The sequence below is a fragment of the Mirounga angustirostris genome, unplaced genomic scaffold, assembly GCF_029215605.1.
Source record: "Mirounga angustirostris isolate CCGP_5_RB_7025 unplaced genomic scaffold, mMirAng1.0.hap1 SCAF_9, whole genome shotgun sequence".
NCBI lineage: Eukaryota > Metazoa > Chordata > Mammalia > Carnivora > Phocidae > Mirounga > Mirounga angustirostris.
Genome location: NW_026991717.1, coordinates 99,824,559 through 99,838,322, shown reverse-complemented (window position 1 = coordinate 99,838,322; position 13,764 = coordinate 99,824,559). Strand labels below are relative to the sequence as shown.

The window sequence follows — 13,764 nt, the reverse complement described above, 5'->3', positions numbered from 1 at the left end:
TATGTCTTTGTATTCGAGTTCCAGACAGGACTGTCTGACTGGGTAAAGTCTGGCTCACATGTCCATACCCAGGCTGACGAGAAGAAGCAGAAAGCAAGAATCAGGGAATTCAGGAAGTCACATGGTAGATCCTTCCCAAAGACAGGAAGGAGTTTCAGATGTGAGGCGACAAAAACAAGTGACTGAGACACACATATGCAAGAGAACAGCCATTTTAAAATAGGTTAAGTTGCAAATAATAATACTGAAGTTTGTGAAAGGTTCATTTGCATTTTGGCATAAACTGGAGGAATGCAAGTTTATTTCTTAGTATCCTTTTAGGTTCCTGCCAGAAGGTGGGATATATTGTATATATCTCCATGGTATATATGTAAGAATATCACATCTGAAAATGCCTTATGTCAGGCATCTTTGCAAAAACCAAGACAGAGAGATGTTGATGGACAGGTTGCCCCACCACAGGTCTGGGCGGACTCTGGAGAAAGCCTCTGGAGCTTGAACCCTTGTTCTGCCATTTACTAGCTGTGTGATGTGACCATGGTTTAAACTCTTGAAGCCTTAGTCTCCTCATTTGCCAAATGGGCATAATAATCCCTGTGTCAGTGTTGTGGTGAAGATCAAATGAGTTAAGTCTCATAAAGTTCTTAGAACAGTGTTAGTCTGTCAGAAGCACTCAATGTTAGCTAGTATCCCATTACCAAGTTCTGAACTCTGAGAGACTATCTTTGTCATTTTTAGGGTAGCATTTCTGAACACAAAATTAGTAAAAAACCAAAAACAGTACTCAAAGAGCAAAATCTTATCAGTATTTTGGTTATGCCATCTGCACAAAAATATATGTCTCTGGGGGCTTTGCTTCTCCTGTTCAGAACCAAGATACACAGATGGTCCCTGTCCTCCAGCGACAGGGGCTACAATGAACACCCTGTACATATCAGATGTCTAGACACAAAAGGGAAAGAGAGAATAGCAAGTTGGCTCTTTGTTGGCAGCAGGGACAGAAATAAAGACAGGCATGTTTCATGGCAGACATACCAGTGTGTACCTGATTATCTCCTTTAGTCCTCATGTAGCCTCATAGAGTCCAGTAGTTGACACTGTTATTCCTGTTTTACACATAAGGACATTGAGGCTTAGGGAATTGAGTGACTTGTTAAAGATCCTGAAGTTAGAAAGGGCTGAGTGGGCCGGCCCATAGACCAGCCTAGAAGCGGAGTAGCTGCGGTCCCCCAAGGGCAAGGCCATGAGCACCTGCAGTCAAGGGTCTGCCCTAGTCCCTGTGCCACCGCAGCTTGTCTCCAGCGACCTTCCAGACCCATCCTGCTGGGAGGCCCAGCTGTGCCTGTCTTTGCTGGCCATGTATATAATAAGTGTTCTGCTAAGAAAGGAAACCTGAAAGGCTCTTGTTCCCTAAAGCCTTGCTACTCAAGGCGGAGTCCAGGAACAGCTGATTCAGCATTACCCTGCTATTAGAAATGCAGCATCCTGGGGCTTCCTGCAGACCTCTCAAATCAGAATCAGCATCAGATCTTTTGACAAGTTCTCTATGTAATTGGTATATCCATTAATGTTTGAGAAGCACCTTCTCTAAAACATTGCTTGTCACACTTAGCTGCACATTGGAAGTTAAAAAAAAAAAGAATACAGTTGCCTTGGTCCCCACCCCTAGCTCTCACTGATTTAGCTGTTGTGGGCTGCAGCCTGGGCATCAAGACTTTTAGCTCCCTAGGTGATTCTGTCTTGGAAGTTGAGAACTCCTTGCTCTAAAACCTCTAACCAGTGTATAAACACATGATAAACATGGGGCTGAGGCATGATCTGAAGACTGTGAAATCATGTATGTCAGTGGAAAATACAGATTTGTTCATCAAATCTCAGATAATTAGAGGCACTGGAAGCTCAAGAAAGCTTAAGGATAAAATGTGTGTGATGAAATTAAAATTACGACAGGTGATTACTTCTATTCTAGCCTTTTCCCTTCTCCTGCTTGCCGCAGAAGAGTTGCTGGCTCATGATTTCTCCTTCCCCTACCCCAGGATGAGGGGTTTGATCTCTCGTGTGCTTAAATGACTCATGAGGAAAAGGAGGGGAGAAGGGGGATAAAACTAATGGCCAGAGTGGAGTTTTAAGAAGTTTTGGGGTAGATTTGGAAGAGAGTGATGTTGGTGAGTATGGGTTTTGAGAAAGCTTGGGAGAGGATTAGAGAAAATACAGTAAGAATGAGAATTTCTTTTTTAAAAAATAATTGAGGTGAAATATACATACGATAAAATTTATCCTATTAATCTTTTTAAATAAGTTTACTGTTTAATGGCATTAAGTATATTTGCATTGTGCACCCTTCACCACTATCGCTTCCAGAACTTTCTCATTATCCCAAACTGAAACTTGACCCATTAAATAACTTTCCTTTCCCCCTTCTCCCCAGCAGCGCCTTGCAACCACTATTTTCCTTTCTGTCTCTATGAATTTGATTATTCTAGGTACCTCATACAAGTGGAACCATATAGTATTTGTCCTTCTGTGTCTGGCTTATTTCACTTAGCGTATGAATTTCTTTCATCATTAGTTTTGACCTTTTAGACTGTCCTTTTTAAAATCTGACCTATTTGAGGACTGAACCATGTTTGTCTTAGCTTTTTTAGGGTTGCATTAGTGTAGTGTTGCTTTTCTTGATGGGAAGTGAACTTAGGAGATGATTATCCTAAGAGGTAAGCCAGGCTGAAAGTAAAAATAGGCTCAGAAAAGGTTGAGATAACCTCACTGATGACAGAGCACACAAGCTTTTCAAGGGAAGATGGATATCTGAGGTTGACAGCCTGTGAAGATGCTTGTGATTGCTTCATCCAGTTCCCTAACAAAGGCTTTTTGGTATTTCTGGTTGACAGTGAGTCACATGCTCTTTACCTGCTCTCATTTTCAAGTTCTAAAACTAAAATGCTGTTTTTAACAACCGTCACCCCTTCCTTTTGGCTATTGGGAGGTTGGTTGGTTTATTTTTTATGATTAACAAAAGAGGTGATATGAGAAGACTAGTTGTTTTTTCGTTTTTGTTTTTTGAAAAAAAATCTGCTTTGGATCTCATGAGTAAGCCTTAAAACATATCAGTTATTTCTGAAGAGACCACTTGGGCTTTATCCCACAACTTTTGAAGAATGGAAAGTGAGAGGGACATTGCCATTTTCTTTCAGAGTATTTTAGAACATTACAATCAACCTATGAGACTTTTTAGGAAATGCTAAAAATAAACTGTCATGTAGTCGTTATCTGACTTTGGATGGGCTATTTGATGTTGTTGATTCTGAACTTTTTTATTTTGGAAGTATGTGTGGTAATGCCTATCTAAGAAAATTGTGAAAAGAATTCAAGGAGATATAATGTCTTCATAGAAGGCCCTCAATAAATTATAGTTGTCATTTATCTGTGCTGATTCTGTACAATGATGATATATCCTTTGCAGTCATCCACACATTAGTAAACTTTCAAATTTCATTGGTGATTGGTGAGGAAGTTTATAGGTATTGTTGCATAATATTTCCATTTAGATAGCAGCATATTTTCTGTCTTAGGTTGGGTTCACTAGAAGCAGAGCCTGAGATAGGGATTGGGCTGCTCTTTGGGAAGCATCTATAAGGTAATGAGGGAAACAGGATAGGGGAAGGGAAGGAGCCAATAAGATGTGGTTTCAGATAAAGTCTAACTTTATAGCTTGATATGAGGGCAAAGGTGGAGTGCCTGGGGTGGGGGGGTCTCCAGAGTATTAATCTGACCACAGGGTCATCCCAGGCAGCACTGTAGGCTTTCTTTCTATAATGGGACCATTTTAGGGCTCTAAAACTTTTGCAGAGCTTGTGGAACTATCAAAAATAGCCAGTTGCTGTGACATTTGTGTCCACTGACTTAAAAATGGCTATGCAATAGATACTTTAACCAACTCTTAGTGATGCATCAAACCAAAATTGTCCCACAATTAAAAACAAAGTATCCATTTGTTCATGAATTTGACTACTATTTCTTAAACATCTGTTAGGTGCTCAGAACTATACTAGGTATCAAAATCATGGCCAACACAATAAAAATGATCAATGGATATTTTTTAATTACTTAAAAAATAATTACTTTAAAGCAAGATAGCAATAACCATTTCCTCTAGTCTCTTCAATAAAAATAACTAGGCTGCTAAATAAAACTGGGTATTTAAACTGTATTTTTGAAAAGGGATGATGCTAGGATTTGTTTAAATTTGTTCTTTTCATAGCTAGGCAAACTTGGAAAGTTGAAACTTTAACAGCAAAAGTGATACCTTGTTCTTGCTTCAAGCTATTCCTGAGTGGATGTGAAAATCAGAGGAAATTTGTGGTAGGTGGGGCTTTGGAAATTGGTAAATTGCAAATACACCCTCTGAAATTAATCTAGAAATAAGTGGTTTCTTAACACAAATACATGTAACTCTGACTAACATCTACTGAACAACAGATACTTTTAGACACAATAATAAAGAGTTCCTGCAGGGGAATGCAAAGAACTGAAATTTTTATTTCAAGTCCTCAGGTTCCTGCTTGTAAGTGTACTTGGTGAAATCAACTAGACACATGGAAACAAAAACAGAAAGAAAAATCCATAAACTTCCCCTAACCTTCTTATTACCAAGACCATATTTGGGGATAATAATTGGTGTACTCCATAGGGGCAAGCTGGGAAATGTGTGTCTGTCATGGTTCTTTGTTCATAAGCAGCAGAAATGAGCTTTGGATAACTTAAGCAGAGGGAGAGTTTACTGGAAGGATATATGACAGTTCTTAGAATAAAACAGAAAGCTTAGGCACCTGGCTTTGAAAGGACAGGAATCATGGTACAGGAATCCCAGGGTCTAGGAAACAAAAACGGATGGTCTTGTTAGAACATCTCTGTTAGGATGAATTGGCTTCTGGAATTTTCTTAGTCTGTGACGTGTCACTTAAGACCCAATCTCAGGGAGAAAAGTGTCTCACTGCCTGGCTAGAGGAGGGCTGGGATCATTCATTCATTCATTCATTCACAGATACAGCTCTTGATCTCCACTACTGCATGCCAGGTGCCTGAAGTACACAACCTGGCCGACCCAACACAATGCATTCTGTGGGGGAAGGATCATTTCTCCAGTGCAAAATCAAAGTGCTGCATTAGAAGGAGAAGTGGAAAAATGGGAAAGGTTGCTGGGTGTTCAGTATGGCCAATAAGCACTGCAGGATGATTTTCTCTAGGTGCACGGACATTTTAGATGCTTGGTTTTTGTTTTTGTTGTTGTTGTTGTTGTTTCATTTATTTTTTTAGGAACATTAATTCCTTGAACTTTTTCTTGCTTTTGGAGCAAATTTCCACATCTCCCAAATCAGTGGGCTATATTAACTCCCACCACTCTAGAGCCAAGAGAAACCTGGTCACGGATGCTCACCTAGCACCAGCAGCCCCGTATCCACACCCTGGCTTCTTGCATTCAGGGGCCTGATGAGTTTTGATTCAGTTTCCTTTCTCTGTCAGGGTGAATTACAGATTCTGCTTTGCTCAGATGTTTATTTTTTCACTTAATCCTTGTCAGTTTCTTCCCCCTACTCCTCACACACACATTTATCTCAAGGTTTTATTTGAGTGTAAAGTTATTACAGTTTTCTTACGCTATGTTTAATTTCCCATTTTTGTCTACCTTATGAGAAGTCTGGCAATGAGCACATTGTGTTTCCATGTGTCCCTTTAAGGAATTTTTCTCCTTTTTACTCTGTTTTGTATTCCCAGACTTAATATTGGTTCAACTACAGAAGCGTTTACATCTGGAAGCAAATACAGGGAAATGACTACATTACTTACACAGCTCACAGGAAAACATACTTTCTTTTTGTTTTCTCTACGTAAGTCATGCAAGCAGTCTTCATTATCAGAGCGTTCCTCACATGCCTTCATTGTTTATTTCTGCATTCATTCATTCATTCATTCATTCATTCATTCATTCATTCATTCATTTTTATTTCCCAAGCAATTATTAGCCACAGTTGCCATACACTATTCTTAAATGGAATTTGTTTGACTTTTAAATGAACCTAAGGTAAGAGGAAGTTTTAAGTGAGCTTAGCACAAGCTGGTCTGAGGGGACCAGAAGGGAATTTGTGGTGCAGTTTCTACGAGATCCTCAATCTTGGGCCTGTATCATTGACATAGTATAAAATTCCAGTTCCTGAGGCAAAACTTAAAATGGCCTCTCATTCCTGCTGCAGAAACAACCTACCCTTCCTTGGAGCTTTGTCACCTCCTGGTTCCCTGGACAAAGAAGGAGCTTTGTGGGCAGAAGCTTCAAGTGCTCTTTAAGGAGCTCTCTAAGTGAGGGTGGTGCTGGTGGGTCTGGGGTTTGATAGAAACAGCAGTATCAAACCTTCAACAGGCTTTTCTTCTCCTCTATGGTTTGAATTCCAATTCTGTTGGTTGGTTTAATAATCTTTTTTACAACATTTTTTTTCCTTCCAGTACAGAATCAGGTCTAGGGTCTGGTATTGCATTTGGTTGTCATACCTCCTTAGCCTCCTTTAATCTGGAACATTTTCGTAGTCTTCCTTTGTCTTTTACGACATTAGCATTTTTGAAGAATATAATCCTCACCACCATCCCTCTCCTCTTTTACTCCTGCCCCCACTTTTTAAAAATAGAATAGTCCTCATTTTAGGTTTGCTTGATGTTTCCTTGTGATTAGATTGATATTATGTATTCTAGGCCAGAGTACTGCATAGGGGATATTATGTCCTTCCAGGTATCATGTCCATTCTCACCGGCAATGTTAATTTCGATGACTTGGTCAAGGTGTTGTCCAAATTCTCCATTATGTAACTACTCTTCCCCCCAACCCACACTTTTGCAATTAATAAGTGTTCCTGGGGAGGCACTTTAAGATGATACAAATATCCTGGTCCTCATCAAAATTTCCTCCTGGATGTAGCGTGCATTGATGAGTCCTGTCTGATCCAATCTTTATTTTCACAGTTGCAAAATAATGGTCCTCCAGCTCCAGTACGACTTCATTCACCGTCAGTCATTGTATTTCACTGTAGCCCAGGGTGCCCCTCCCCCATTTATTTGTTATTTACTATTTATTTGTTATTAGTATGGACTCATGAATTCTCATTTTTTCCAGTGGTTTATAATTCATTGTTGTGCTTCGTTCTACTGGTGCTCAAATTTATATGTTCCTTCTTCTGTAAAATACCAGGCAAATGTAGCTTTCTGCAGTTTACCCCCATCCACTCAGATTGCAGCTCCTAAGCCCCTCCTATATAGAAATTCTGGAGCTGCCTCTGTGTGTATGTGACATAAATACACAGATTTAGATATACATAGACTATAGCACACAAGAAAACTGATAGTAGGGGCTACCTCAAGGGAAGAAGACTGAGGGGGACTAAAGGTTTGAGGTTGAAGACAAACTTAATTTTCACCTTGGTAATATTTGAATTTGTTTTTGTTTTTAAATCAAGTACATGTAATAACTTTTAATTATCTTTTTTTTTTTTAAAAAAAAAAGCTTGTTTGTTTGTTTGCTGAGTCATTATTGGCAAAGCCAGATTAATTTGGGTCTGCTACCATAGAACACATTTTGTTTTCCCAGTCGTTAAACTTTTAAGCTCCATTTGAAAGCTTTCTTGGCAATCTTCATGATCTAAATGGTATTGCTTGGTGATTGCTTGGTGACATTAGTTTGGGTCTGTTTTTGAAGGCAGGTTTTGGATACTAGCAACAAGCAAATTCTGACCCCTGACCCTCAGTTTTCAGACTCAGAGTGTGATTTCCAAAGCCAGTGTTAACACAGTGTCATTGTCATCTGCCCTGAGCTTTATTCTAGAGAGTTTGGCAAGCTGGTAGATGGGAGACTGTGTGTAAAGTTATTAGATCAAGTGCTCATTTCAGCTATTTTCTTAGTTATTTGGCTGCATGTGCCCTAGGTGAGCAACACTGGCACATTTGGCTCATGATAGTTCTTTGGATTCTAAATAATTGCCACACTCAGTCCTTACACGTCTGCCTTCGGCTCAGGTCATGATCCCGGGGTCCTGGGATCGAGCCCCGCATCAGGTTCCCTGCTATGGGAGAAGCCTACTTCTCCCTCTCCCACTCCCCCTGCTTGTGTTCCCTCTCTTGCTCTGTCTCTTTCTAAATAAATAAATAAAATCTTAAATAAATAAATAAATAAATAAATAAATAAATAAATAAATAAATAATTGCCACAGTGCCTGGCATTGAGTAGCTCTCCTATTCACATTTTAGACAATTTTTTAAAAATCTCTATAAAACCACATACAATATATCCTTAAATTTCTTCTTCACTTAAAATAAACCTGTACATTTATTTATTTTAGACTTTTATTCATTTATTTGACACAGAGAGAGAGAGATCACAAGCAGGGGGAGTGGCAGAGGGAGAAGCAGGCTCCCCGCTGAGCGAGGAGCCCAGTGTGGAACTAGATCCCAGGATCCTGGGATCATGACCTGAGCCGAAGGCAGACGCTTAACAGACTAAGCCACCCAGGCACCCCAAACCCGTACATTTAAAGCACTCGATCTTGCTGTGGTAAGAAATCTCTGAACCTTGCAAAGTTGTAGATGGTCGGGGCTCAGTGTGGAGCAGTTTGTAACACACAACCCAGAGGGAAGCTCTCTTGGCCCACTCACAAGCAGCCTTGTGTAATTATTCCTCCATTAAGCTTGCATGCAGACCACACTGAGCTCAGCCATAGTCATCCTTCTTTGAAAAAAAAATAATAAAGTGGCCTTATTATAAACATGGGCAAGCTGGATTTTTTTGAGGGCTTTTGCATTTTGGAGCCTTGTGGTTTTCTTCATCTATCTGATAATCATTTACATGCACAACAGTTAACCTTCCAGTAATGTGAAACTTTATATCTGAGCTTTGCAGCATCTGTCTTGCAATGCAGACTGAGGTTTGCTGAGGCTGTTTTTATAATCACTGGTGGTAAAATCAGGAAGATGCAAAATGGGCGTGTATTGAAACGCAGTCCATCCCACATTCTAGACCTTAAATTAGAGTGATGAGCATAAACACTGCAAACAGAGTTTTTTTTCCAACTAAATTGAAATTATATTTTAAATTACCTACAATTACCAGAAACCATCTCAAAGCTAGAAATTAGCTTCTTAGGCACCAGTCCCAGCAGATCAGCTGTTAAATGGACCATCTTGTGTAGCTGACCTCCCACTCCAGCTTCACCCTCACATAGCCTCGCACGAACCAGGCAAGGTGGAGCCCCAGGGCGGTGCCCGACATTCATGGTCATGTGACAGGCGTTGGCCAGCGGGATGCTGTAGCCATATTTTTACAACTTCCCAAATTACAGTTTTATCCAGGTTCATGACATTTTGCTGAAAAACTGTGCTTGCTTTGTTTTTAAGAACAAGTGACCGTTTTATTTTAGATTTTAATTGAACTATTTTTATGCAGCAGGTTTTGTCATCTGGAATTTAGGGCATGAAATTGGGTCCAGGAGGAGCCAGAGACTATTTTAAGCTGGTCACCGTATGACCTTGATTATGGCTCTCACCTTTGGGGCTACACAGTGATTGTCAGAACTGTAAGGGATGAACAGTTGGGCAAGTGCCAAGTGCCCTCCCCTCAACACCAGGCAGGTAGCCTAATCTTTGTTGCCACCTCCATTTCAGTGAGAGTATGAGGGTCTTAGGGTTAGCCTTTCTTTACACTGTCTGGCTGGTACACAACTCAGCACGTGGTTGACTTGAATTCAACACAGTGGAGTACTTTGAAATGTTGAAATTTGTGCTTAGTATATTTGCAAATGGATTAACTCGTTTGAACCTCATGGCCTCTTATTTCTCCAGGAACTCGTAATAAGCCTCTCTTCCTTGAATCTAGTCTCTTGTTTTGAATTCACCCCCTAACTGTCCCCAAAGTGATTTTTCTGAAATCCAAAGCAATGCTTATTTCCTTCTTAAAAACCCTTCAAACATTTCTCCATCGCCAAGAGCCATGCTGATTCAATCCCTGCCAACTTCTCTGCTTCACACTCCACACTTCTGCAGCATGAAATTATTTCTACTTCTCCCAGGGCACCACTCTTGTATTCTTGTAAAGCACCTCATTTCATGCTGTGGGTTCTTTCTGGCTTGCTCTCCCTATCACTTCTCCACTTGGCCGAGTCACAAATGATGCTTAAGTCTGCTTAGACCATGCTTGGACTGAATGTTTGTGTCCTCTCGAAATCCATATGTTAAAATCCAAATCCCCAAGGTGAACCTTTGGGAGGGATCCCCTTTGGGAGGTGATTAGGTCATGAAAATAGAGCCTTCATGAATGGGATTCGTGCCCTTATAAAAGAGGCCCCAGAGAGCTCCCTTGTCCCTTTTGTACAGTGAGAAGGCAATGGTCCATGAGATCCAGACACTGGATCTGCCAGTGCCATGATCTTGGACTTCCCAGTCTCCAGACTGGGAAAAACAATTTCTGTTCTTTATAAGCCTCTCGTTTATGGTATTTTGTTGTAGTCACCCAAACTGACTAAGGCAGACCACACCTTCTAAAAGGCCTCTCTGGAAACACCTACTTAAGGTGGATACTCCTTTTTAATTTATTCATTTAGTAAGCATTTGAGTGCCTGTTATGTACTCAGTGGTATTAGTTAATGGGGCTCATTCTGCTCCCATGCATCCCTATGCCCATCTCTAGGTGTGGGGGAGGAGAGAAGAGTGTCCAAGAAGGAGAAGCTTGATTTCCTAGTGCCTATGAGGGGGTGGCCACATGGGTGATCTTTAGGGCACATTTGGGAGGCTCTATTTGAGAGCTGAAGAAGGGTGAGGTAGAACAAATGACTACAGCCATTTCTCTTGACGGTGAACTCTATAAAGTTGAAATATGTAACTGAAGCCAAGAGTAAAAAATGGTTTTATACATTTTTTTGGACTCCATGTGTGTATTAGACTGATTAACAATAAGTTTGGTTAATAACACACTATACCACCATACTATTAACAATATGATACTGGTCTTAAAGTAGTTATTATGATTAGGGGATAAACTATAAAGAGAAATCATTTTGATTATCTGTGCCCCATGAATCATTTCAGTGATTTGATTAAGTAATGCTCTTTAACCCAACTTCTGGGGGATTTCTGAGGAATAGATGGATAGGTGTAAATTAAAAGGCAATAAATGGGCTAAAATATCTTATTGTCATAGTGTATCAATGAGAATGCTTTTGGCATCCATAGAAACCCTTACTAAGAGTGACTCAAACTATTTTACTAATATAACCGGCATCCTGGAGGTTGCTGTTGGTGGTTGCTAATAGCTCAAAAACAAAACAGAACAAAAAAACACCAGAGCTAGTATTTCTTCAATTCTGTGGGCCCATCTCTTGTGATTGCAAGATGGCTGCCGTAGCTCTAGGTGCTAGTCTGTAGCAAAGGCCAGAAGAAGGCAGTGGCAGAAGGGTGGTGCTAGTGACATCTATCCTTTGTATCAAGAAAGCAAAGATTTGCCAGAAGCCCCTGAAGAATTCCACTTATACCTCATTGGAGCTAAAACTGTTTCACATAGCCAACCCTAGCTGAAGAGCAGGAAAGCAAATATTTGGCTTTTCTAGCCTCTACCAAAGAGGTGGGTTTGAGAGTGGGAGTTGGGCCACCTGACCAATGGCATCTGCTACATGTATGTCCTCTAATTCTTTTAGAAGTCATCAGCCTTCACTACCACTTACCAGTGTCTTGCTCTCTGGGACTCTTTTAAGGTAGAACCTGGCAAAAATAAAACCTTGCATCACTTATAAATTTCGGCAATAACCACAGCAGTGGGTCTGTGTTGTCTCTGACAGGCTGTCTGTGCCTGGGGAAGAAGCATTTGCCTATGGTGTCAGAGAAAGCTTTTGAATCCAGTTGTTTGGATAGATTTGGAAAAAAGTGCAAACAAAAATGTCTATCCTTAGTATAACTTTTCGCTCTTGTTTATTCATGGGTGCTTCTAAGAGCTTTTGCAAGTAAACCTTCCAAAGCTAAAACTAAGTGTGGTAGGCAGACTATCTCAGAGTTTACAGTTTACACCACCGATCAAGAAGAGTAACAATCCATTAATTCTGATGAGGTAACCTCATTAAAGAGGGCATGTGGAATAAACAAGAGGGGATTCTAGCAAGTTTGAAAACTTGAAGGTAAACTGTCTTCTCTCTGTGCTGGTATATCCACAGACACCTCTCTGGTTCAGGAACACATGTGGCAGGATAGCCTATGATACAGTTGGGCTGAAGGCCGTACAGAGTAGTGTTTAAGATGTGAGCTCTGGAGCCAGACCTTCTAGTCCCAAGTCCTCCTTCTACAGCTTACTAGCTGTGTAACCTAGGACAAGTTACTTAAATTCTCTGTGCCTCCAAATGAGGCAATAATAGTAACTCAGCTAATATACATAAATATATGTAAAGCACTGAGAAAATTTCCCATCACAGTATACACAATAATTGATAACTATTATCTCTCGTTACTACATAATGATATTATATATAATGATAATGCTCATTAGGGCAAGCAGACGTTTTGCTTCTCCATCTTTCCCTTCCTGTTGGTGTGCGTCTCTTTTGGACATTACCTTGTCACAGAGGAAGCATGCATAAATACTTGTTACTGTTTTAAGTGCTTCATGGGTAACAGTACTCAAGTCACTTCGTGCACGCTGTGTCATGCAGTATGTGTTATTTTCACAATTTCACAGAAAGAAAAGGGAATTGAGCAGAGAGGTAGAGGGACTCGTCCAAGCTACACAGCTAGTAAACTTGGAGTTAGAATTGGAACTCAGTTATTTTAGACCCTTGAAGTCCTGCACTTAGGCCCGTTGCAGCATTACTGGACTGAGTTTTAAGGCTCAAGTTAGATTTTCATGTGCATGTTTTTCTCTCTGCACAGAATTTTCGCAGGCTCTGAGGGAAAGATTTGAGTCACAGACATCTTTTAGGACATCCACACAACTCACAATTATCCTCTTTTTCTGAAAACTGTTCCAAGGTCCTGATAAAGGAGGGCTCTGAAGGCTATATAAAGGTAAAGCTTATAAAGTGTAGTTAGCACCCAATAAACTTCAGCTGCTATTCTGTTGTTACACAAACCCACCTTCTCTGGCCAAGGTTGAATGGACACCTGAGCCAAGCTGGGCCAGTTGGATTCTCTCGGGGAATTTGAAAATTAGACTCTGAGATAGCCCAGTAGATAGAGCATGTCATTGGAACTGAGTTGATGGAAGTTCAAGAGCAGTGAAGTGTCTGTCTCACCACAAGGGTTGGAAAAGGCATGGAGTGCTGCCCTGCAGAAAGAACAGAGGAGATAAAAAAGGGTAAGCGAGGAAGAGGTGAGAGGTGGAGGCACATACTGCTTAGGACACAGTGGAGCTTCTCAAGTCTTGGTTCTAGTCCCTTTCAAAATTTCTGCCTTAGGTGTTTGTGAGAAACTCTGTATCCTAATAGTCATTTACCCACATCTTGTTTTCTTTGCGTGTTAAGCTAGCTTAGACTGTTCTTTTGTCACCAGCCACCTAAACAGCCTCAGTGAACACCATTTGGTTGGGATGGGCATTCTAGTTACTGACTGAAATAAGTGCTTAAGATCATCTGGGTACTGGGGTGCCTGGTGGCTCAGTCGTTAAGCATCTGCCTTCAGCTCAGGTCATGATCTCAGGGTCCTGGGATTGAGCCCCGCATCAGGCTCCCTGCTCAGCGGGAAGCCTGCTTCTCCCTCTCC

At 40.7% G+C, this 13,764-nt stretch overlaps 2 long non-coding RNA genes across 13 annotated transcripts in view; one reads left to right on the top strand and one right to left on the bottom strand.

Annotated features, from left to right (window-relative positions):
• The window catches only part of LOC129046542 (uncharacterized), a 90,757-nt gene that overhangs the window by 14,992 nt on the left and 62,001 nt on the right, over window positions 1-13,764 (bottom strand). For 2 of the 12 annotated variants that reach the window (XR_010405181.1, XR_010405180.1), the window contains exons 4-5: window positions 11,745-13,330; window positions 4,827-4,870 (exon numbers count right to left, since the gene is read on the bottom strand). This is a non-coding gene — a long non-coding RNA (uncharacterized LOC129046542). Of the gene's footprint in view, window positions 1-3,397; window positions 4,871-7,496; window positions 13,331-13,764 lie in introns of those variants that run through there. The other 10 variants (XR_010405184.1, XR_010405179.1, XR_010405186.1 and 7 more) reach the window with 8 other exon arrangements.
• Window positions 1-13,764, top strand: part of LOC123861606 (uncharacterized) — a 149,374-nt gene that overhangs the window by 89,992 nt on the left and 45,618 nt on the right. The gene's annotated exons all lie outside the window — the stretch shown is intronic.